Source organism: Stomoxys calcitrans, chromosome 1 (genome assembly GCF_963082655.1).
Source record: "Stomoxys calcitrans chromosome 1, idStoCalc2.1, whole genome shotgun sequence".
Classification (NCBI taxonomy): domain Eukaryota; kingdom Metazoa; phylum Arthropoda; class Insecta; order Diptera; family Muscidae; genus Stomoxys; species Stomoxys calcitrans.
In genome coordinates, this window is record NC_081552.1 from 150,399,067 (window position 1) to 150,426,406 (window position 27,340).

The 27,340-nt window shown below is 39.7% G+C and overlaps 1 protein-coding gene across 9 annotated transcripts in view; it reads right to left on the reverse strand.

Moving 5' to 3' along the window:
- Positions 1 to 27,340, reverse strand: part of LOC106092276 (calcium uniporter protein, mitochondrial) — a 642,340-nt gene that overhangs the window by 125,911 nt on the left and 489,089 nt on the right. Inside the window, exon 1 of one of the 9 annotated variants that reach the window (XM_059361331.1) lies at positions 11,041 to 11,089. The exons of the other annotated variants lie outside the window; for them this stretch is intronic. The gene's annotated coding sequence lies outside the window, so the exon portion shown is untranslated. Of the gene's footprint in view, positions 1 to 11,040; positions 11,090 to 27,340 lie in introns of those variants that run through there. 9 annotated transcript variants of the gene reach the window in all.

Here is a 27,340-nt window from a genome sequence, read left to right on the forward strand (position 1 = left end):
CATACAGTCCACTTCTCTTAACCCAACTGAAACCTATAACGCTGTTTCAGAATCCGTAGCATGTTCTCCGACCTCTTTAAACAGTGTTCAGTCATGCTTTGCCTCGCACACCCGCAATGTCCTTTTAGGTACAGCGTTGGTTCAAATCAGGCATTCAGGGTTGACATACATCGTTCGGGCTTTAATAGACTCAGGTTCACAAGGAACTTTTCTGTCTGAGAAGATATTCCATACGCTTAAAATTCCATTTCAACGCATTGATGCTGAAATTACGGGCCTTAACGGCGTTCCTTCAGCCACCGTTAGGAAACTGGCAAAATTTACAATAAGTCCGCGTTTCGATTCTCAACTGGAGATGAACGTAACTGCGTTAGTAATTCCCCAACTTTCAAGAGACCTTCCCTCTAGATCGATCAATCCTTCAATATTAAGTGAGTTTCCGAAAATACAACTCGCAGATCCTCAATTTTTTCAAAGCTCTCGTATTGACCTTTTACTTGGTGCAGACCTTTTTAACAATATATTGCTTGATGGAGTAAAACGTGATATTTGTGGGTCGCTGGTTGCTCAAGAGACTATTTTTGGCTGGATTGTGTCCGGTTCAGTCCAAAATACGGAGAATATTTCCTCTTTTTCATCTTTAGTTTCATTTCTTTCTGAAAAAAGTTTGGAAAAAACGCTAAGACGTTTTTGGGAGGTGGAGAATCTTCCTCGAAAGCAGCATCTGTCCGAAGACGATGAGTTTTGCGAGAAACTGTATAAGGAAACCACAACTAGGGATGAAAGTGGCAGATTCACAGTTGGCCTTCCCTTCAAACACACAATTTTGAATTCAACAATGCAATTGGGACAGTCCAGGACCATTGCAAAGGCACAGTTCTTGCGGAATGAGTCTCGCTTATTGAAGAATCTGGAGCGAAAAAATGAGTACGATGCCGTAGTCGAAGAATACCTGGATTTAGGGCACATGAAAAGCGTTCCAGCTCCCATTCATCAAAATTATCCGCAGCACTATTACCTTCCACATCATTCAGTCGTTAAACCGGAGAGCACCACCACGAAAGTTCGAGTGGTATTTAATGCCTCCTGTCCGACTTCCTCCGGAGTATCCTTGAACGATATCCTTCACACTGGACCTGCATTACAGAATGATCTGGTCCTGCTTCTTCTTAGGTGGCGCTTTTATCGCTTCGTCTTTTGTGCTGACATTCAGAAGATGTATCGGCAAATTAAAGTCCATCCCAAAGACACTTGCTACCAAAGAATTCTATTTCGCAGGGATCCGTGTGAGGAAATATCTGATTATGAGTTAACGACAGTAACATTTGGCGTCAACGCAGCTCCTTATCTGGCAATAAGAACCCTCCTACAATTGGCGGAAGAGTCCGAGAGGTCCCTTCCCATTGCCAGTGAAATTATTAGGGATTCCATGTATGTTGATGATGTTATAGCTGGGAGCCATCATATTCCTGACGCTCTCTCCGCAAGGACACAGTTGATTATCGCGATGAGTTCGGCACATTTTCCTCTGCGTAAGTGGGCATCCAATTGTATTGAGATCCTTGCGGGTTTACCGAAAGATCATCTTCTGAAAGAGGACTTTTTAAGCTTCGACGATAGTAGCCACACTAAAACACTTGGTATCAGATGGAACGCCAAGTCAGATAATTTCTTCTTCAGGTGCAACGCAATTTCAGACAAATTATCCTATACAAAAAGGGAAGTGTTATCGGAGATTTCTAAAATCTTCGATCCAGCAGGCTGGCTAGCCCCCATTATAGTCCTGACCAAGATACTCATGCGAAAAATTTGGTTGTCTAATGTTGGTTGGGACGAATCCATTAATTCCGATTGCCTGCATGACTGGAAACGTTTCCTTAGCAGTTATTCATTGATAGACACCATTCAATTACCGAGATGGCTCTCATATTCCCCTTCCTGTCATGTTCAGTTCCATGCCTTCTGCGATGCATCGGAGAATGCATATGCGACAGTGATATACACCAGAATTCTTCTGGAGGACGACTCCGTTTATGTAGCACTATTAACCTCCAAGTCCAAAGTTGCTCCAGTCAATACGCTTTCCATACCCCGTCTGGAACTCTGCGGAGCCACACTTTTAGCTGAGTTAGTTGATTCTGTCATTCCATCCATGCACCTTCCAAGCTATGAAATATACAAGTGGACAGACTCTACTATAGTCCTGGCATGGCTTCGAAAGCCTTCATGTTATTGGAAAGTGTTTGTAGCGAACCGAGTATCTACAATTACCGAACTAGTTGGAATCGACAATTGGTTCCACGTTGAGTCTGAATCGAATCCAGCAGATTTAGTTAGTAGGGGAGTCTACCCCGAAGATCTAGTCGCCTGCAACCTTTGGTGGAATGGACCGCAATGGCTGCAGTTATCGCCAGAATTTTGGCCCGTAACCTCAGATACCGCCATGGATACACAACTGGAACAGAAACCAATAGCTGCCCATATTTCCATACTGCCAGAAGAACCTGATCTTCTGGAACGTTTTTCCTCTTTTAATAGGGCAATTCAGGTTCTCTGTTACATTTTTCGTTTTTTCCATCGGACACATCCAAATCACCGGCAGTGCAAACAATTTACTTCAACACTTTTGACTGCCTCAGAAGTGACTCATGTGAAAAGACGTCTTATAACCTTAGCTCAAACCAGACACTTTCCTGAGATTTTTAAAGCTATAGAGAAAAAGGTAGACATTCCTAAGACATGCAAGATTATTAGCCTCAATCCTTTCTTGGACAAAGACGGGATAATAAGGGCATTCGGCCGGCTCGCTTATTCGCCGTCTTTAAGCTATGATGAAAGGTATCCAATTATATTGCCATACAATTGCCAGTTCAGCCGTTTACTGGTTTGTTTTACCCACAAAATCTCCTTGCACGGGGGCAATCAGCTAGTGCTAAATTTAATTCGCCTTCAATATTGGATACCAAAACTAAAAAATTTAATAAAGAGCCTTATTCATAAATGCAAAGAATGTATTGTCCACAAGAAGAAAGTCCAAACTCAGCTTATGGCCGCTCTACCCCCAGAAAGGACCCTGCTTCGGCGACCGTTTCACTGTACGGGCATCGATTTTGCTGGGCCCTTCGATATTAGAAGTTTCAGCGGGAGAGGAGTCAAAACAACGAAAGGTTACACCTGCGTTTTTGTTTGCTTCGCAACGAAAGCGATTCATTTGGAAGCAGTATCTTCCTTATCCACTGACGCCTTCCTTGCCGCCTTTGATCGGTTCATTTCAAGACGAGGGTGCCCTTTGCACGTTTATTCCGATAATGGAACCAACTTTCAAGGTGCATCCAAACAAATTGAAAAACAGTTCTTAGTAGCTGCCAAATCCAACGTCCAATCCAAATATGTGCACCAAAATCTGTCCTGGCACTTTATCCCTCCTGGAGCCCCCCATATGGGAGGTCTTTGGGAAGCTGGAGTGAAAAGTTTCAAGACCCACTTCAAAAGGGTCTCAAATAACTTTAACTACACCTTCGAAGAGTTTTCCACACTTCTTTCAAAAATCGAAGCGTGTCTTAACTCACGACCAATTTCCACCATGTCCGAAGACTCCACGGATCTTAACCCTCTTACTCCAGGACATTTTCTGACCGGGGGTCCGATTCTTGCATTACCGGAGCCTACCTTTGACATAGACCCAGAATCGGTTGTTAATCGATGGCAACGCGTTAAGGTTCAGCAACACCATTTCTGCCAACGCTGGAAAATGGAGTATTTAAAAGAATTACACAAGCGCTATAAGTGGCAGCATCCTAAAAAGGAAATTAAAATAGACTCAGTAGTCATTATTAAGGAAGAAAACCAGCCTCCAAATGAGTGGAGATTAGGTAGAGTAATCCATCTTTACCCAGGGAAAGATAATAGAACTCGAGTCGCAGATATTTATACGCAGAAGGGAACAGTCACCCGTCCAATCGTTAAACTGGTTTTGCTTCCCACTGAGTGATCTATATATACATATTTGTTTTTGTTTATCTTACGATTTTAATACTTATGTACAGCATGCCAAGAATAATTCAAAACCGTTCCATCACCCCAGAAGATCCAATGAAACCAAAAAAAATCTACCGATGCCACGTGTGTAAAAGAGTTCATCCCTTACGTAGTTGCAGCAGATTTCTCAATATGGATGTCCATCAGCGGAGGAAAGTCGTCCACCGTTTCAAATATTGCCTTAATTGTCTGGCTCATAAACACTCACGAGGTAAATGCTTAAGCCGCTCTGGATGTCATATATGCAAGCGCCAACACCATACTCTTTTACACCACCGCGGTTCCCAACAGTACAGTCGCTCCGAACATGCTTCAACATCTCATCCAACGCACGCTATGCTACCACATCAAAGAATTACTGTACTACCCACGGCTATCATTAAAATTGCATGGAAAAACCGCTTATATCCAGTAAGGGCACTTATCGATACGGGTTCTGCTGTAAGCCGTATTGCAAAAGCCATTGTGACAAAACACCACTTACTGACCAGCCGCATGGGAGAGTCGGAAATGAGCCAAATTGTTTTTCGGGCTCATTCTGGAAACACCACCAAGATTTCAATGTGCGCTCGTGTTGATAACCGAATCTCCATGGTAACACCCATCTCAACGTTGTCAATGGCATTCAAAGAAAAATTTCTTAACTTGGTACTGGCAGACCCCGACTTTCTTGAAAGTAACCCGATTTCAATAGTCCTCGGGGCGGACATCTACCCTAAGCTCATACTCAGCGGTGTCATACCCACCGGCGAGGGATCTTTAATGGCGCAAAACTCAACACTCGGATGGCTAGTATCTGGCACTTGTGCAGCATAAAGTAAACATTAGCAAAGAAATACCCAGCAAACAACTTTATAATCATTATGTATTAATCTGTTCGAATACCGCAAAAATCCGAATTATGAATTATGATTTTTTATGCAAGTTCGATGAATTAATTTCTTATTTGATGGTACCCATCAAGGGGCCCGGAATGTTAACGTAGAAGAAGCCTATACGATTTTATAACTATAACCCTCATTAGATTGAAATGCAGAGGGCGTTCAAATGTATCGTTAAGTGCCATATTTACACTATCACCTATCTTAGCCTTTAAGAATATTATAAATAAAATGTTCACTTTGGATTCAACCTCGAACACAAGAACATTGGTAAGAGTTTCCTTTCCTCCAAGATTTCCCGCTTGTGGATAATTCGTAACTCCAATATTGTCTTCGACTTCTTGCATGACCATCTCTCCTCGAGATTTAATTGCAAGAAGTTATTTCGCTTCAGTTGCTTATGGTCGTGCTGTGATTTTAGTTCCATTTCTTCACCCCCCAAAGAGATCCAACATCCTACATATATTCAGTACCTTTTACCACAATAAACCTCAATTTATAAATATCACAAGTATGTGTTACTAAAAAGGAAGAATAAATGTTGTTTATAGGGCAGTAGTAGTTCACTTTAAAATTAAAGCATATTTTTAGGCTTTACTAAATATTTAACCCAACAGACTATACTTATGGAATCAGAAATAGAGATGTAGATGTGAGAGATTTTCCACTCAGGCTCACAAGAAAAAAGTATTCCCGCGCGACTTTTTTTCGACTCCTCACGTTCAGGCACGCTAACGAGACAAAAATTTTGTTCACGCACGACTCACAAGACAATCCTGACTCACGAAATACTAATGACTCACGATACAATCACAAAAAATCAATACTCACCCAAAGCTCATGTCTCACATCTAAAAAAATTATTTTTCTCTTAAGCGAATAACAATTTCTTCCCATGCGTCTCAAATTCTACCGTAGTTTAACCCACGAGTATTAATGTATTTAAATTTTTTATACCCACCACCATATGATGGGGGTATACTAATATAGTGATTCCGTTTGTAACACCTCGAAATATTCGACTGAGACCCCATAAAGTATGAATATTCTTGATCGTCTCGACGTTCTGAGTCGATCTAGCCATGTCCGTGAATGTATGTCTGAAATACTCTCTTTAGATATTTTTATACCCACCACCATAGGATGGGTGTATACTAATCTAGTCATTCCGTTTGTAACACCTCGAAATTTATTCTTGATCGTCTCGACGTTCTGAGTCGATCTAGCCATGTCCGTCCGTCCGTCTGTCGAAATCACGATAGCGGTCAAACGCGTAAAGTTAGTCACTTGAAATTTTGCACAGATACTTAATATTGATGTAGGTGGTTGGGATTGCAAACGGGTCATATCGGTTCAGATTTAGATATAGCACCCATATAAACCGATGTGCCGATTTGACTTCTTGAGCCCTGCAAGCCCCAATTTTTGTTCGATTTGGCTGAAATTTTGTATGTATTGATCTCTAATGATTTCCAACAATTTATTTATATGGTAGCTTATAAACCGATCTCTCGATTATCCTTGTTCGGTTCCTAGAAGCTATAATTTTTGCTGGTTTGACAGAAGAATTTGATTGAGATTCCATTGCAGGACATTGTCCACTTTTAGGCCATTGTTTAATGCTTTTTATTCGAAGAATAGTATAGCAAAAAACATCAGAAGGAGATGTCAAATGGATGCTAATAGCAACAAACACAAATATCTTTTGCAAAAATCTTTTGTTCTTGGCACGGCGATCGCCCAGCGGTTGATTCTGCCAGTGCTTTTTTTGTGTTAAGGCAGTGACCTACACAACCTGGGAAGAAAAAGTGCAATAGGTTCAGAGAACATGTTGTCTTGGCATAGGCGGAGCGATGAGGACCACGGCCACTAGGGCACTGGAGACTATTCTAGATATTCGACACATAGATATGCAGATTAAGTGTGAGGCAGCCACTACGGCTGTGAGACTTAAGGCGATGGCAGAATGGACAGAGGATAGGAGCAGGTCATACCAATGCGGTATAATCGAGGCAACGATAGGAAACCTGAAGGAATGCAAGAGGTTTAAAAAAGGAACTGCTACCAGCGGCATAGTCTTGGATTGACGGAACCCTGGTATTGCCATCTACAAAATCATGCTACACAGATGGAGCAAAGCTAGAGGACAAAGTGGGCTTGGTGGTCTACATTGAGAGCCCAGGAACTGATAAACCTGGAAGGAGGGGAAGAGGTTTCCGATCGGATACCTGAGATGAACCTTTAAGTCAAGTGCGAGGCACTGCTGCCATCGGCAGAGTCTTGGATTGACGGAACCCTAGTATTGCCATCTGGCAGATCATGTTACACGGATGCATCAAAGCTAAAGGACAGAGTGGGCCTAGGGGTTTACATTGAGAACTCAGAGACTGAGATCTGTTTTAGACTGCTTGACCATAATACGGTCCTGCGGGCGCATATCCGGTCGATCACGGAATGCGTCAAGTGGTGTGGTGCTAACGCGAGGACGTCGACTGTGAACATCTTTACCGACAGTAAAATTGCCATAAGGGCAATAACAACCAGGACGGCAAGGTCACGAACAGCCTTGCAGTGTAAGAAGGAGATTAACGCCTTCTCTGAGGATGGCAAAATCCGCATGGTTTGGGTGCCGGGCCTTAAAGGAGTAAGGGGAAATGAAAGGGCAGACGATTTGGCGGTGAAGGCCACAGGACTGCAGTCAATAAACTTGGTTAACCCGAAGCCTTTCGGATCGGCGCAGTCTGACAAATGCGCATGCAACATTGTGGAACAGCGAAACGGTCGGTGGGTCGGAAGTAAGAATCAGGTCAGTGTAGCTATTGGTATCATAACGGGACATATAGGACTACGAGCTCACTTGTGTAAAATCGGTGCGGCAAGTGATAGCATGTGTAGGGCATGCGGTGGATATGATGAGACGTTGCAGCATTTCCTTTGTCATCGCCCGGCTTTCGCGTCGAACAGATACCGGCACTTAGGTGGAAACACAATACCAGACATGAACCAAATTAGGGGAGTGGTATTGAAAATATTTAAGGATTTTGTAAGCGGCAGGGAATTCTTAACTTAACATTTTCTTTTAAGAGCGCACAACAAGCCGATTACTGGCTTAGGTGTATGTCCATAGTGGCATGGGGCGTATTAATATCTGCACCCTCTTTTCAACCCAACATACGGATTTTGGTCGAAATTCTATATAGCGAAAATATTTTACTGAAATTTTTCCAAAAACAAAATCTCAATGGAATTTTTTAAGACAAAATTTAAATGAAATTAAATTTAAACTAAATATTAATAAAATTTTTTCCAAACACAAAATTTCAATGAATTTTTTTTTAAACAAAGTTGCAATTTTTTCTAAAGAATTAAATAGGTTAGGTTAGGCTAGGTTAAAAAAAAGGTGCGGATATTAATGCGCCCCATGCCACTATGGACATACACCTTAGACAGTAAAAAATTCCTAAACACAAAATTTCAAAAACATTTTTAAGGTAATATTTCAAAGAAATTTTTTAAGATTTTTAAAGTTTATCTAGAAAAATGTCCATGAAATTTTGACGGCTTCATTTTTAGTTTTTCTGTCAATTCAAGCTTGGATTCTCTCAGTATTTTTATTTTATTTAATTATTAATATTTCAATGACATGCATTTTTAAGATATAATAAATATATCTTTATATCCAAATGAAAAACAGAATACGATTTTTATAAACGATATATCGATAAACAATTTAAATAAAAAACAAGAAAGAGCGTGCTAAGTTCGGCCGGGCCGAATCTTATATACCCTCGACCATAGATCGATTTTTATACCCTCCGCCATATAAACCGATCTTGAGTCTTGACTTCTTGAGCCTCTAGAGTACGCAATTCTTATCCGATTGGAATACAATTATGCACGACGTGTTTTGTTATGACATCCAACAACTTTGCCAAGTATGGTTCAAATCGGTTCATAACCTGATATAGCTGCCATATAAACCGATCATGGGTCTTGATTTCTTGAGCCTCAAGAAGGCGCATTTCTTATCCGATTTGAATGAATTTTTGCACGTAGTATTTTGTTATGATACCCAACAACTGTGCCAAGTATGGTTCAAATCGGTTTATAACCTAATATAGCTGTCATATAAACAGGTCTGGGGACTTGACATCTTGAGCTTCTAGAGGGCGCAATTCCTATCCGATTTGGCTGAAATTTTGCATGACGTATTTTATTTTTACTTTCAACAACTGTGTCAACTAAGGATCAAATCGGATCATAACCTGATATAGCTGCCATATTAACCGATCTGGGATTTTGACTTCTTGAGCCTCTAGAGGGCGCAATTCTTATTCGATTTGAATGAATTTTTGCATGAAGTATTTTGTTATAATATGGAGGGTATAACAAAAGACTTCAAGCTTCATTCAAAACAGCAATGTTATAAAAATAACATTTTATTCTGATACACGAATCAGTTCATAATCGGATATAGTTCTAATAGCATAGCAATTTTAATCCATTTTCCTTTATTTGCATATAAAGAAATACCGGGTAATAAAAGTGATAAATGCCATCCATGTTGGAGGGTATATTAGATTCGGCCCGGCCGAACTTAGCACACTGTTACTTGTTTTTCGTTATATTTTTAACAGTTAGTCTTTTTTTCATGCTTCAGTCGTGAGCCGTAAGTCGTGAGCGTCTCGTCTGTATCTCGTGAATTTTCGCGAGAGTCGTGAATTTCTAGTGAGTCGTGATTAGTGTCATGAGCATGATTCCACTCATTCACTCACGAGGAAATTAAATTCGGTCAAGATCACGTACAACCATTTGATTGGATTTAGAACCCACTCACCAAACACGTGACTTGCGCGTGACACAACAACTCACGACTCACGTGCACACCTAAAATACGAAATCCCTTACTTGCGAAACAAATATACTGCGTCTATGATTATGCTTTTCTAAAGGGTAATTTCTTAGCTACAATATTATCTTTCTGGCAACACTGGTTTACACAGCTCACGCACGATTCGTGTTTCGTTTCACTGTCAAACATCTTCAGTTCGGTTTATAATTTAACAATGAATCGTCTTACAAACGAACAACGCTTGCAAATTATTGAATTTTGTTATCAAAATGCGTGCTCTGTTAAGAAAATTCATCGCGCGCTTCTTCCATTGAGCATCGATGGGTACGTAAATAAGCAGAATTGTCGATTTTGGATTGAAGATCAGCCAGAAGCATTGCAAGAGCTACCAATTCAGTTTGGTGCGGTTTATGGGCTGGTGGCATTATTGGACCGTACTTCTTCAAAGCTACCATGAGATGATTCCTCCCTTTTTGGCCAAAATGCAAGAGCTTGACATGCTTGACATGTGGTTTAAACAAGACAGTGCCACATGCCACACAGCACACGCAACAATGGACTTATTCGGTGAAGATTTTATATCACGTTCGGGACCGGTCAACGTGCGATTTAAGGCCTTTAGATTATATTTTGTAGGGCTGTGTTAAAACTCATGTATATACAGACAAACCCGCTTCAATTGAATATGGAAGCATTTATTCGTGAGATACCGGCCGAAATGTTGGAATGAATATGCCAAAACTGGACTAAGCGGATGGACCATTTGAGGCGCAGCCACGGTCAACATTTGCATGAAATAGTCTTCAAACATATGGACCGTACTTTCGATTTTGTGTGAAAAACTTTCCTATAGCTCTTAAAATTCACCCTTTTCAAAGTCAAAGAACGTTAGCAAAGCAAATGGTTTCCTTTCACAATCACACACACATGCAAAGGTCATATCGTTGCGTCTAGGGAAAGTTTGAAACTATCATTCAAATAGGAGATATTTGCGAAAGTCTTTGATTGATTTTTTGCAAAAGCTGCCGGAAACCAAAGAGACTGGCTACGTAGATGTGCATATGGTTATTCTTCTCATGTTTTTCCAGTTGTTGCTCAAATGGATGTTTATTTTGACATTTGTTATTTTCATAGTTTCCTTTTCTATTGAAGGCTGGCGCTATTATTCAAACGCCCCTCCAGAGCATCAGCTACACCACATTCCACCACATGCGACAGAACACAGAATGTGACCAAATACTTTGGCCCCTTTATTGAATAACTTCTTACCTGCAGATAGGTTTGTACTTTCAGGCGGAATTGCCGAGGGAACATTGATTTATTTACCTGTAATGAAAGTGATGGTAGCATTCATAAATCAAAGTCAATCATAAAAGTGTAAAGCTGAAATTTTGTTGGCTTAGAATAATTTATCAATCGCTCACATCTTTGGGAGGTTAAAACTTCAAACTGGCAGTGAAAGCACCTGAGCCCTTTGTTAACTTCCTAAATCACATTTTGTTATGTTTCTGTCATTGATGGAGCTGCTTGCCAAATTTCTGGAATACGAATGACTTCCATAAGATTTAGGCAATGCAAGAAAAATACTTAACACTCAAAGAATATCTATGGAGGTTGATACGCGTTGTACGTTACACCAATACAATTTGGATGTTATCCAGCCTCGGGCCATTAATTATTTTATACACTTAAAAATCGTTGAAGTGTATACATCTTCAGGTTTCTAAAAACCTTTAATGGGTATTCATTTGTTGCATAATTGCATTGGATATTTGCAAAACGTATACTTGTTTGGAGATGGATTTGGCCAAACACTGTACATAAGCTCTCATAGCAGGATACTTAGTTAGCCATCCCACATGGGGGCCATTGCCGAAGATGCCGGCTATAGTAGTTTTTGATATCAGAAGAGAGAGCACAAAATTCTGACACAAGAAATATTAATTTAAAATATATGCAATTTCGCATTTTGTTCCAAATCTCGTCTGAAGTAAGAACTTTTTAATAATGTTAAAAATCAATGTGCAAAAACGAAACTTGGTTAAACCGTTTTAAAGATTGCGCGGCTCACCAATTGATTTTTTAACATACAAAAATGGATTCGTCATCTACAGGTAACAACCCAAATGTACATATAATGTTTTTGTACCCTCCACCATAAGATGGGGGGTATACTAATTTCGTCATTGTGTTTGTAACTACTCGAAATATTCGTCTGAGACCCCATAAAGTATATATATTCTTGATCGTCGCGACATTTTATGTCGATCTAGCCATGCCCGTCCGTCTGTCCGTCCGTCCGTCCGTCTGTCCGTCCGTCCGTCCGTCCGTCTGTCTGTCGAAAGCACGCTAACTTCCGAAGGAGTAAAGCTAGCCGCCTGAAATTTTGCACAAATACTTCTTATTAGTGTAGGTCTGATGTTTTGATACAGCTGCCATATAAACCGATCTTGGGTCTTGACTTCTTGAGCCTCTAGCGTGCGCAATTCTTATCCGATTGAAATGAAATTTTGCACGACGTGTTTCGTTGTTATATCCAACAACTGTGCCAAGTATGGTTAAAATCGGTCCATAACCTGATATAGCTGCGATATAATCCGATCTTGGGTCTTGACCTCTTGACCCTCTAGAGGGCGCAATTCTTAACCGATTAGAATGGAATTTCGCACGATGTGTTTTGTTATGATACCCAACAACTGTGCCCAGTATGGTTTAAATCGGTTCATAACCTGATATAGCTGCCATATAAACCGATCTTGGGTCTTGACTTCTTGAGCCTCTAGAGGGCACAATTCTTATCCGATTTGAATGAATTTTTGCTCGAAGTATTTCGTTATGATATTCAACAACTGTGCCAAGTATGGTTGAAATCGATATACAACCTGATATAGCTGTCATATAAACAGATCTGGGGATTTGACTTCTTGACCCCTAGAGGTCGCAATTATTATCCGTTATGCCTGAAATTTTGTACGATGGATCTTCTCATGACCATCAACAAACGTGTTTATTATGGTCTGAATCGTTCTATAGCCCGATACAGATCCCATATAAATCGTTCTCTCTATTTTACTTCGTGAGCCCCAATGGGCGCAATTCTTATACGAATTGGCTGAAATTTTACACAGGTCTCCAACATATAATTTAATTGTGGTCCGAACCGGACCATATCTTGATATCGTTTTAATAGCAGAGCAACTCTTTTCTTATATTCTTTTTTGCCTAAGAAGAGATGCCGGGAAAAGAACTCGACAAATGCGATCCATGGTGGAGGGTATATAAGATTCGGCCCGGCCGAACTTAGCACGCTTTTACTTGTTTGCATTAATATCGCGAATTTTGTGCTAAACTCAAAATAAATAATAGTATAATAAAATTCTCTGTGAAAGAATACGGAATATCTAAAATATACGCTCATCCCTGAGATTTCGTATGTTGCACATCCACATAACAAATTTTGCTCATATTTGCTCTTCTTGAAATTATTTGCACTTTTTCTTAAAAATTTAGTAAAAATGTTTTTTTTTCCAAAATGTGTTCATTATGGTTATTAAAATTTAGTATTTTATTGTTTGTCTTCAACTGTGTAATATTATAATGCAGTTCAAGAAAAATTTCTAGTAAAATTTAAAAAACAAAATTACAATGAATGTTTGCGAATCTAAAACGGAAAACTTTAATGAAGTCTTCGGACAGTTCTGGGTACAATTCAGAAGTCGTCCGAATAAAGCTTTAAGGAATGACGAAAGCTCGTCCGCTGGGATATCTCTGTGGCCCGGCACCCAGAACAGACGAATTTTGAACTGTTCAGCCTTCTCGCTAAGAGACCTGCGACAGTCGAGGGCGGCTTTTGTGTTCAGAAATACGTTCTTCAGGGATTTACTGGCTGCCTGGCTGTGTGAGAAGATATTTATGCCAATCGTCGTAATGACATTATATCTTAGCCATTCCACCACTTCCTTAAGACGAGGCTATTACTCAAAGGAAATAAGAAGGAAGATGTATTGGAGTAATACAAGGCAGATATAACCACCTTACAGGAATTGCGATGGACTGGGAATGGCGTCACAACAACACCAAACGGTGACGAACTATACTATAGTTGCCATAATATGAGGCATGATTTTAGCTGTGGATTTGTGATTAGTCGGAGACTGAAACAAATTGTCTGCAGCTTTACTCCGTTGGATGAGAGGCTAGCCACAATCCGCATAGAGCCAAAATTCTTTAATATCGGCCTTATTTGTGCCCATGCTCCAACGGAAGAAAAGGAAGAGCAGACCAAGAATATTTGCAACGAGCGCCTAGACAACAACACCTAACGGTGACGAAGTATACTAAAGTTGCCATAATACGAGGCATGAACTTAGCTGTGGATTTGTAGTTAGTCGGGGACTGAAACAAATTGTCTCCAGTTTTACTCCGTTGGATGAGAGGCTAGCCGCAATCCGCATAAAGGCAAAATTCTTCAACATCGGTCTTATTTGTGCCCATGCCCCGACGGAAGAAAAGGACGAGCAGACCAAGGATATTTTCGAGATGCTACTGACGCCAAGAATGCGGCATACAAAGCAACCCTGCAATTAGTAGCAACGCGCCAGATGAAGGAGGGGTATCGGGAGAAAAGGAGAGAGGAGAAACGTCTATTCAGCAGAAAGAAAAAACAAATGGAAAGACGTGAGTGCGAGCGAATTCAGATGTACGGGAGTCAGAATTAAACATCAAACCGATGGCTTTGGTGCAGGCACATCCTACTGAAGAGACAAAGAAGGAAATCTGGTAACTGACACAGATAGCATGTTGAGGATATGGAAAGAACATTTTACCCAACTGCTAGTGTCCAATGTTGACGGCGAAGAGCATACCGCAGAACCAATCCCTGAAGATGGTATAGAATGTTAACCTCCAAATCAGAAAGAGTTCCAAGTAGCAGTGACCCGACTGAAGAACAACAAGGCAGCAGAAGCCGACGGGTTACCCGCTGAACTATTTAAGACCGAAGGCGATACGCTGGTAAGGCGTATGCATCAGCTTATCTGCGCAATCTGGCTAGAAGAACGCAAACCCGATGTTTGGAACCTAAGCAAGACGGAATGTGCCAACTACACAAGAAAGGAGACAAGACGGAATGTGCCAGAGGAATAACTCTCCTCCCCATCGCATACAAGATACTCTCGAGCGTACTATGTGAAAGATTAAAACCCCAGTCAATGAGATAATTGGGCCCTATCAATGCGGCTTTAGACCTGGTAAATCCACCCTACACCAGATATTCACACTGCGCCAAATCCTGGAAAAGACCCGAGAAGGACAAATCACCACCTACCATCTCTTTGTTGACTACAAAGCCTATTTCGATGCCCCTTTACATTCAAAGGTATTTCAAGCCATGTCTGAGTTTGGTATCCCTGCAAAATTAATTAGACTCTGCAGGATGACACATGCTGATTCGCGTTCCTCAGTAAGAATAGGAAATAATCTCTCCGAACCATTTAATACCAAACGAGGTTTCAGACAAGGAAACAGCCTATCGTGTGATCTCTTTAATATCCTGCTGGAGAAGATTATACGAGATGCAGATGTGAATAGATATGGCACACTACTTACAAGACAACACATGCTACACGCCTATGCCGACGACATCGACTTCGGCATCATAGGTCGGTCACCAGAAGTAGTAACTGCAGCCTTTGAAAGAATTGAAAGACAGTCAGTGAAAAGGAGTCTGGTTGTAAATGGAGATAAGACGAAATGGATGGTTTCAACTCCCAAAACGCCTTGTACAACCGAGCAGATAAAGAAAATTGAGAAAGTTGGGAACCACAACTTTATCTACCTCGGCACCGCGTAACCGAAACGAATGACATCAGTTTTGAGATAAAGCGAAGAATAATATTGGCAAACAGATGCTACTTTGGATTAAGTTATCAGTTGAGAAACAAGGCCACCTCTCGACAGACGAAGATTACACTATATAAGACACTGATATCTCCCGTGTTGTTATACAGATCTGAGGCATGGGTTCTTGTGAAAGCAGACCAGGCAGTGCTTGGAATGTTTGAGAGAAAGATTCTTCGCAAAATATAAGGACCAGTTTGCGTTAATATAGAATATGGGCGTCGTATGAACCACGATCTGTAGGTCATGTTGTCAGAATGGATGATAAAGCTCCAACAAAGAAGTCTTTTGAAGGCAAACACGGTGATACACGCAACTCGGGACGACCAAAAGCCCGATGGAAGGATCAAGTGGTAGGAGACACCTCGATACTTGGTGTCAGAGATTTTAGATTGAGTGCAGAAGAACGAGGCGCTTGGAACGATATTCTACGTTCGGCTAGTGGAACAAATGTTCTGTCATAGTTGCCAATTAAAGCAAAGTGAATGGAAAGCCGAATAGTGAGTTTCTATTTGAACGTACCGTTGAGTCCAAAACGAAATTGAACTTCTTAACGTTGAATACCATCTCAGAAATTTTGCGGTTATGTGTTGAATTAATAAAAATTATAATACAATAGATATAAACGAAAACAAATATTCTTTAAAGAGGAAAATCATAATTTTGCTGAATTATTAGTCATTTAGTTTAGTTGTATATATTGCTTATAGTCTAAGAGGATTGTAATATCTATAGAGCACAAACAAAGTGAAAGTATGGTCCTTTCTTATTATCTTGCTTAATAAAATTGTTTTCTGAAAGGCCTTTCGCATAATTTGGGACCGGTTTCAATGCCTTGATAAGCAACAACGCGCTGTGGGAAAAAAGAAAACAAAAGACCAATCGATTTAATTGATAATCAAAGAGCATCCAATCTTTTAAATATCTAATTCAGTGCTAGCAAATTTTTATGGCGCCGGCATTTTTGAAGAGGTCGCATGCGAATTTAATGCCGTACTTTAAGGCAGAAACAAGTTTCAAGTTCAAATTAGACTCTAACAAATTTAACATTCAAATCACGGTGACAAATGGGGTTGAAATCACACATGCGTTCGCTGAACATTAACACGTATTCTCATGGATTAACGTATCGATGTGTGATGTTATCTAATTAAAATTCATAAATATTGAATTGATTTGTGAACAGATTAGTAACAGTAACTCCATATTAAAATTTAAACATTTTGTGGAAATGATTGTTTGAAAGGGCAGAGATATGACTTTTTGGAAGGGAAAAAATCGATGACTGATTTCAATAAAAGAGGACTTTCAATATAAGTTTTTTAACTTAAATTTCTAAACTAACGCCGATAATTCCCAAATCTTAATTTAGCTTTGAAATACTCGTAGGTTTATTTGGCAGATTTCCCTTATAGAAATAAACCTATTTAAAAGCTTCATTAATTTTTGTAAACACGGCCATTAGTCTTTACTTTTCAAATTTTCTTTGTCTCAAGTACACTAAAAAAATTTTTAAACTCTAAATGACCTTTTTGAAGAAGAAAGGACTCCCTATAATGATAAAGAATTACCTGTTCGTTATGAGTTCAACAAGTTAATAGCTGCTTGCAAATTGTTTTTAGCAAGCTTCAATTCACGTTTTACTTCCCACAAATAAAATATGAACTTAAAGCATACAAACTGTAACATAAACCCAGAAACTTCCGTCTACGAAATCGACGCTGTACACATTAATCTACATCACTTTTATTTAAATCAGCCAACCAAATTTCAATATTTGCTAACAACACGAAAGCAAAATATTTTCGAACTCTACCATCAAAGATGCCTTTGTTTCTTTTTGCTTGGGTTTGCAACATTCTATTTTGAGGCACAATATTCTCACACATGGAAGTGGCAATATATAACTTTACTAAAAAACAGATTCGAGCTTTGTGGCACATAGCATGGAAAGCACGCTAACTTTCGAAGAAGTAAAGCCAGACGCTTCAAAATTTGCACAAATACTTCTAATTAGTGTAGGTGGGTTCGGATTGTAAATGGTCCATATCGGTTCATATTTAGATATAGCTCCCATATGAACCGATTATGCTGGTGTGAACATCAGCATAACTGCTGACGACTGGTCAGCAGGGGCTTTTGACGAAGACACCTGGTTCGAGTCTCAAAGACAAGGCCGAACCTATTCTATCTTCTCATGCCTATAATTAGCCTAGGCCATCGGCCTTCCCCGGTAAAACAACACGCTCTTTAAGAGATTGGAATAATAGAAGATGCATCGATCGCAGGTTTATTGAGAGGCTGGGTGCGAATGATCCTAAGACTCTCACTAATAGTGAGAGAGACTACCTAAATTGGTCTCGGGAATTTGCTGCGCAGGCTACCCCAAAGACTACACGTCACCTGCCCCTGGATGCGTACGGAAGCTCATCATGACATGATCTAACGAATCTTGTGAGGATGAACTCCTGGTGGAATCAATGGATAAGGTTAATACAACAGAGGTGGAAGTTCTGAATCCCGACTATGGTCCGGTTTCTACAGATAAATTTCCACCATAGTAAGGTCCTCCTAATTGCAGAGGGATTTGACTTGGTTCTTATCCAGGAACCATGGGTGTGTGGAGGACTGGTTCGCGCACTAAGAATTTCGAGATTTATAACTACTCAAGGATACGGGGAATGGGAGACACAGAGCCTCTATTCTTGTAAAGAGTAGTTTTAATGTTTTTCTTCTTCCGTCGCTAAGCACTAAAGATTAAGTAGCAGCCAGCCTTGGAATAAACAAATCTCATTACTGGCTGGCTTCCCTATATATGGCACATATGGCGATTCAGAGATGCCGCCTTCAAACCTTAGGTTGCTGGTTGAAGCCGCTTCTGCAGGGAAGAAGAGCATCATTGTAGGAAGCGATGCTAATGCACATCACCAGATATGGGGAAGTTCGAATGTCAATGAAAGGGGTGAGCTGCTTATCGAATATATTATAAGTTGCAATCTGGCGATTTGTAATAAAGGGGATAAACCGACCTTTAAAAGGAAGTGGAAACTTCGGAGGATGTAGACATGAAGGTCAAGTGGATCACGAAGGCCCTGAATGACTCTCTTGGATCAGCATGTCCTAGTGCCAAGCCAAGGGGCAAACAGCGACCGCTGTGGTGGACCCCAGAGCTGGTTGGTCTAAGGAAGGAATGCAGAAAACTCTTCAACAGAGCAAAAGCCACAAGAGCACCTCACGATTGGGATATCTATAAGGTTGAGCTAAGAAAATACGAGAAGAGGTTGTCACTGGAATGCATTCGTCGGAGGTTATTGGGAAAATTGTGTCTGAGCCAAAAATCCTTTGGGCTATAAAAAGTTTCGACTCCTTAAAGCTGCCATGCCCTGATGGTATACCTGTTGACTTACAAGCTGTGTTTGATAGACTGGTTCCTCGGCTTAGGGAGATATACTCTGCTTGTCATTTTCATTCCAAATGCAGGAAAACCTTACCACACGAAGAAGAAAGATTTTCGTCCTATTAGTCTGTCATCCTTTATGCAGAAGACTCTTGAGAGGTTGATAGAAACATATCTTAGTGCAAAAATCCCTGAAGATAGCTTGTCTCGGCAACAGCCTGCAAATAATGAGGACAAGTCTACTGAAACAGCCCTTCACGACCTAGGGGGATTTCTCACGGTCAAGAAATATGCAATGGTAGCATTTCTAGACATGTAAGGTGCTAGCTCTAGATTGTAGACATCAGCACTACTGTAAAAAGTTATTCATAACTTGCTTACTAAAAGATGCATTACGGTAGGCTTTGGATCAGTATAGTGTGTGTGCATTTGCCCGAAACTGCTATAGAACATCTGCTGTGTGTGTGACCCGCACTGGCAGTCAGAAGGAGTTCTACTCTTTCTGTTTTTAAGAACGTGTTAGATTTAGCGGATGTGAACATTCGCATGTTGTTAGGCTTTTTAAGCTGTCCGGAGGGTTCAACGATTGGGACTAGAACGGATTTTCCTTACCCTATTTGTGTGGTATCATATAGGACGAAAACGTCTAAGTGAGTCTGATGGTAGACTGCCGCTTAAACCTAACCTAACTTATATCAGGTTGAGCAAGGTACACTGTTCTGATATCGCAATAGGTGTGATAAACTTAAGTTTTTCAAACATAAATATATGAAATTTTGAGTGCCAACACAATCCTGTCTTCATATTGCACTAGAATTAATTAAAAGGACAGCTTTGAGTCCTAAGCGTAAAATAAGCGTTTATTTGTATTTTACAGTTGTTCATATAAAAAGACGGAAAGGGTACCAACCCTTATAGATCTATTTGTAAGGTACATGGCACGGTAGTCGAATATTCCGTGCACTTCAGTCCTGTTGGATGATAATTGCGGCATCTAGTCGAAGGAACACTTTGTATGAAAGCTATATCCAAATATGAACGGATATGGATATAGCTCTACATCTACATCTACATCAATACGTGTTTGTACAACATTTCGAGCGGCTAGCCTTACGCCTTCGACTGCTATTGTGATTTCTCTCAGGTCTATATTTGGAGGTGTGGTAACTGAATGATAAGATTAGTATAACCCCACCCTATGGTGGTTGGCATTAAAATATAACCCTCTTCACTATCTGAAAAACAGTATACCATCATATAACATACACCCAGAGAAAAATTGATACCAAACATGTTCATTTCAGTACCATACGGTATTGATAGTAAAGCAATAACGCATGGTAAGAAACCAATACCACATGGTATGAATGTTGATACCAAACATGCTCATTTCAGTACCATACGGTATTGATAGTAAAGCAATACCGCATGTAAAGAAATCAATACCATATGGTATGGATGAACAATAAAATGATTAGTACCATTTGGTACTAGCCCTATTACCAAACTGATTTTGATTTCAATACCAAACTCTTATTGGTACCAAACCGGTATCGGTTTTATGCCAAATCACTATTGAATATTCCACTTCCTAATGAACTAAAATAAAAATACAATGAAAAAAATTTTATATTTTATTTCGTTTATTTAAGTTAACAACTTTAATTAACTCAAAAACAAGTAAAACGGTGTTAAGTTCGGCCGGACCGAACTTTAGATACCAACCACCTCGGGTATATACGTAAAACACCTTTCATCAAAATCTGATGAAAATTGCATACCCTATGTCCCATAGCAGTTATATCGAAATATGATCCGATTTGGACCAAACACTAATAAGTACCAGTCATTGTTGTTCAATTGTGTATAACAAAATATTGGTCTTTTTAGTAGCTATATCTAAAAATAAACCGATCTGAACCATATACAACATGGATGTCGAAAAGCCTAACATAAGTCAATGTGTCAAATTTCAGTTAAATAGGATTATAAATGCGCCTCTTTTGGGGCCATCGGTCTATATGGCAGATATATGCAAATCTTGATCGATCTAGACCAAATTGCCGAAATATGTGAAGGGGCGTAACTTATCTGTCTGTCCAAAATTTCGACAACATCGGACAATAAATGCGCTTTTTATGTGCCTAAAACATTTAATCGAGGGATCGGTCAAATCTGGACCTATCTGAGTGAAATTGAAGAAGGATGTCGAAGGGCCTAACACAACTCACTGTCCCAAATTGCGGCGACATCGTTCAATAAATGCGCTTTTTATGGCCCCAAAACCTAAAAAAAATATCCAAATGTGGACCGATCTGTCCCATAATGCAAAAGTATGTGAAGGGGCTTAACTTAACTCACAGTCCCGAATTTCGGCGACATCGGACAATAAATGCGCCTCTTATGGGCCTAAGACCCTAATTCGGCGGATCGGCCAATTTGGCAGCTATATCCAAATTTGGACCGATCTGAGCCAAATTGACAAAAGATGTCGAAGAGCCTAACACAACTCACTGTCCCAAATTTTAGCAAAATCGGATAATAAATGTGGCTTTTATGGGCCTAAGACCCTAAATCGGAGGATCGGTCTATATGGCACCTATATCCAAATCTCGTGCGATTTGGGCTAAATTGACGAAGGATGTCGAAGGGTCCAATACAACTCACTGTCCCAAATTTCAGCAAAATCGGATAATAAATGTTGCTTTTATTGGCCTAAGACCCTAAATCGGCGGATCGGTCAGTATGGGGGCTATATCAAGATATAGTCCGATATAGCCCATCTTCGAACTTAACCTGCTTATGGACAAAAAAAGAAGCTGTGCAAAGTTTCAGCTCAATATCTCTATATTTGAAGACTGTATCATGATTTCAACAGACAGACGGACTGACATGTCTAGATCGTCTTAGATTTTTACGCTGATCAAGAATATATATACTTTATAGGGTCGGAAATGGATATTTCGATGTGTTGCAAACGCAGTGACAAAATTAATATATCCCCATCCTTCGGTGGTGGGTATAATAATGTTACACCGTGATCAACCTGGATTCTTTATATTCAACAATTGATTCCATATCCAATGATTCGCCACGATGAAAAGAACATAAATTTAACGCCGTTAATTCTTATAGGCTCCTTCGACTGGTATCAAATTGATATCCAATGGTACTAAAAATATTTGCCAAAACGTGAATAAAATAATATCAGACGGTATTGACAAAGTACTGTCCCTTTTCTATCAGTATAAAAGGCCACTCTTTTTCCTGAGAACTGCACGATTTTACTTAACTCTGACCCTGACGCACAGACTGCCAAAACATTTCGTTGTATATAAAAGATATTTATGTCAACACATTTATTTCGCTATAATTTGAATCATTAGCGCTCTGATGCATACACGCGTTTTGTACGTAAATAACGTAGCTACAAAATCGTTAAAAATGAACTGGTCCACTATTTCCTAATAGAAACAAATTTAAACAATTTACGACATTCTGAACAGAAACTAATCTAGTTTAATTTGTATACCCTCCACCATAGGATGGAGGTGTACTAACGTCGTCATTCTGTTTGTAAAAATCCAAATTTTGCCCATGAACATTCCACAAAGGAACCGGAGTATACTTCTCACATATCAATGACTGCAGTCCGATTCAAGTTTAAGCTCAATGATAAGGGCCTCCTTTTTATAGCCGAGTCCGAACGGCGTGCCGCAGTGCTACACCTCATTGGAGAGAAGTTTTACATGGCATAGTACCTCACAAATGTTGCCAGCACTAGAAGGGGAAAACCACCGCTGAAAATTTTTCTGATGGTCTTGCCAGGATTCGAACCCAGGCGTTCAGCGTCATAGGCGGACATGCTAACCTCTGCGCTACGGTGGCCTCCTCATTCTGTTTGTAACTCCTCGAAATATTCCTCTGAGACCTCATAAAGTATATATATTCTTGATCGTCATGTCCTTTTAAGTCGATCTAACCATGTCCGTCCGTCTGTCTGTCGAAAGCATGGTAACTTTCGAAGGAGTAAAGCTAACCGCTTGAAATTTTTTACGAGTACTTCTTTGAAGTGTAGGTCGGTTGGGATTATAAATAGGCCATATCGGTCAATGTTCTGATATAGCTGCTCTATAAACCAATCTTGGATCTTGACTTCTTGAGTCACCAGAGGGCGCAATTTCTATGCGATTTGGCTGAAATTTTGCGCGAAGTGTTTTGTTATGATTTCCAATAACTATGCTAAGTGTGATTCAAATCGGCCTATAACCTGATATAGCTGTCATATAAATCGATTTGGGGCCTTGACTTCTTCAGCAGTTCTTATCTGATTTGGCCGAAATTTGCACCATATAAACCGAACTTGAATCTTGACTTCTTGAACCGCTAGAGAGCGCAATTCTTATCCGATTTGGCTGAAATTTTGCAAGAAGTGTTTTTATGACTTTCAACGACTGTGCCAAATGTGGGTTTATTTGGTTCATAACCTGATATAGCCGCCATGTAAACCGCGCTGGAGTCTTGATTTCTTGAGCATCTAGAGGTCGCAACTATTATCTGATTTGTCTGAAATTTTGTACAACGACTTCTCTCATGAACTTCAACATACGTGTCAGTTATGGTCTGAATCGGCCTATAGCCAAATACAGTTCCCACATAAACCGATCTCCCTATTTTACTTCTTGAGCCCCTTAAGGGCACAATTTTTATCCGAATTGCCTGAAATTTTATATAACGACTTCTACTATGGTCTCCAAATCGGACGATGACTTGATATTATAGGTCCAATATCATAGCAATTCTTTCCTTTTATCATATCTTTGCCTAAAAAGAGATGACGGGAATAGAACTCTACAAATGCGATGCATGGTGGAGGGTATATAAGATTCGGCCGGCCGAACTTAGCACGCTTTTACTTGTTTTATTTATCTGATAGCGAGCTTTATTATTTTTTGTGGTCATTGACCTTCAGGGCAGTCATTTTGATGTTGACTATTTTGGTTAATTTTTCTTTTAATTTTTCGAATCTTCTTTGGTTGCCCCTTCGTCATGATAAAATATTTATAGCATTCATTGGGTGGAGATTAACATAAACGTGGCCGATATGCGTAAACAAATCGCATAACATTACGACAACAATACTTTCCTTGTACCTACATTCCCGGAGGTCAGTTGCTAATTAAAATGCGAACGGTTCCAATTGCTTAGCAACTCATGACGTATCTACTTCTATTTTCTGTAATACCGCTGGTAATTCGATGGTAATTCGAATTCCAATTAACATTTCGATGTCTCATAAATATCGAAAAAATATTCATTCCGGGGAAATTGAAATTTCTGCGACCCTTTAGTCGGTTTAATCGGTGCGAAATTCATCAAAATGCTAAAAAGGAATGTGAGGAGTAATCTTAACAGATAAGTTGATGCATAACTCGTGCTCAAAGCGCAACCCACTCTAATGTACCAATGACAAATGACATCTGTGTCAAATGCCCAAATCGAACATGAATTCGATAGGAGACATTTATTTAAAATCGAATTGTCATTAAATTAATGAGTGATGGAGTTACGAGGAGGTGGTTGAGGAAGGTTGGACTCTCTGCCAACCAGATTGACGGGTGTAACGTGAAGACACTCAATGTTACAGCGCAGCGAAACCATTAATAGTGACCATTAACACTTCTCAGCAGAGATTGAGATGTTTGCCCATGGGCCATGGAAAATTTGTCTTGTTTAAAGTAATTCTCGCCGTCTGAGTGCTATAATAGCCAAAAGAAAAACCTATGCATAATTATAGATTGGTGTCCTATGAATAAGAAAAAAAAGTAAGGACGGGCTTAAGTCGGGCAAAGCCGACACCACATTGGGTATGCAGGCACCGTACACCGCATTGGGTATGCAGACTACGTCGTCGAAAGTAAAATTTCGGAGCTATTGCAGAAACCAGATTGGACAATAAATGCTTTTGTAAACGCCATAAAATATATGCCTACATACCTTTTCATAAATGGCAGTTACGTAAACTGACATTAACGTAGTTAGGATAAGGCTTCACTCTAAAAATTAGATTTTAGATTTTAGAAATCTGTACCGATTTCCATGAAATTCACCACTGACGTGAAACGTCGTAAGAGAAACCTTCGTGCCTAATCGTGAGGATCGGTTAACAAATGACCAAAATATTGCAGTATTAGTACAAATAGGACGAAAATAAATATTGGACCTACATCTTAATTTGAACCGATTTCAACCAGAAGCGTCACACATTGTAAAAGTCATAAAAATCTGTTCAGAAATACGCTGATGAGGACACTTTAATTGAAAATCTTGTGTTACATTCATAAATATGGGAGGTATATTAAAATCCGATTCGATTTCAGTGAAATTCAATGGCAATGTCGGGAATCGTAAAAGAATTCTCCGCGCTAAGTCTCGTGAAAATCGGTTAAGAAATGACCAAATTATTTAAATTTCAATCCAAATCGGAAGAAAATCTATATGGTAGTTTTATCGAAACCCTAACCGATTTTACCAAAATCCGCATATTTTGTAATTGTTGTAGAAGAAAGAATTGTGCAAAATTTTGAGAAGCTCGGTTGACTAATGCTCTCTAGAAGTGGAAATCGGCCAATACATATATAAGAGAACTTTGGCGCTACATTATAACCCCCAATGAAATAAACCTCAAATCGAAAATGAAATAATCCCCAACATAAATGAAATAGACCCCAAATCAAAAGAATGACATAAATCTCAAATGTTTGGAAATAACGCCCAAATAAAAAATGAAACAAAGCCCTAAGTTTTGGGTGTTATTTCATTGTGAAATAATCCCCAAACAAAAAAGGGTTATAAAATAGTACCTTAAAAAATTTAACAACCGCCTATTCTCAATTCAATTCACTCTAACTCATTTATTATAAAGGGTGATTTTTAGCTATTTACTATCTTTTTGGCAACACTGGTCTAAACAGCTCACGCACGTTTCATGTTTTGTTTTAATGTCGAACATCGTCTATAATTTAACCGTGAATCGTCTTCCATCGACGAAGCTCATTTTTGGCTCAAAGGGTACGTAAATAAGCAGAATTGTCGATTTTGGAGTGAAGATCAGTCAGAAGCATTGCAAGGGCTACCAATGCATCCAGAAAAAGTCAAAGTTTGGTACGGTTTATGGGCTGGTGGCATCATTGGGCCGTTCTTCTTCAAAGATGATGCGAATCGTAACGTAATTATAAATGGTGAGCGCTACTGTGAGATGATATCCTCCTTTTTTGTCTAAAATGCAAGGGCTTGACATGTGGTTTCAACAAGACAGTGCCTCATGCCACACAGCACGCCTAACAATGCACTTTTTGAGAGGCGAGTTGGGTGAACACTTTATGTCACGTTCGGGGCCGGTCAATTGGTCGCCTAGATCGTGCGATTTAAAGCCTTAAGACTATTTTTTGTGAGGCTATGTTAAAGCTCATGTCTACACACAGACAAACCCGATTCAATTGACGCATTGGACAACAACATTGAAGCATTTATTCGTGAGATACCGGAGGAAATATTGGAAAGAGTGTGCCAAAATAAGACTAAGCGGATGGACCATTTGAGGGGCTGTCACGGTCAACATTTGCATGAAATAATCTTCAAATATAAAATTAAATGGACCGTGCTATCGATTCAAATAATGATTTGATGCATTTTTCTGAATTTTATGTATTTATGTTTTTCTTATATCTCTTAAAAAACACCCTTTAGATCGATTTGTTGATTTGGGGACTTAAGCCCATTAAAGTCGCAATTACTATCCGATTTCGCTAAAATTTTAATTAGGTTAGGTTGAAAAGAGGGTGCAGATATTAATCTGCCCCATGCCACTATGGACATACACCTAAGCCAGTAATCGGTCTGTTGTGCGCTCTAAATACACAAAAACACGTAACCTCGAAAAAGAAATTCTAAGTTAGGAATTAATTAGTTAATGGATTAAAGCCTCCCGATATCCGACTCAAATATGGTTCAGATCGGTCTGTATTCAGATATAGCTGTTATACGGACCGATCTGCCGATTGTGGGTCTTAAGCCCATAAAAGCTGCATTTGTTGTCCGATTTCGCTGGAATTTGACACAATGACTTGTATGGGCCAGATCAGACTATGCAGCTGCCATATAGACCCATCTTCCAATTAAGGGTCGGATTTGTTGCCCGATATTTCTGAAACTGTGACATGTATAGGAGATCTCGGGACCTGAATCAAAAATGATCCAGATCAGCCCCCATTT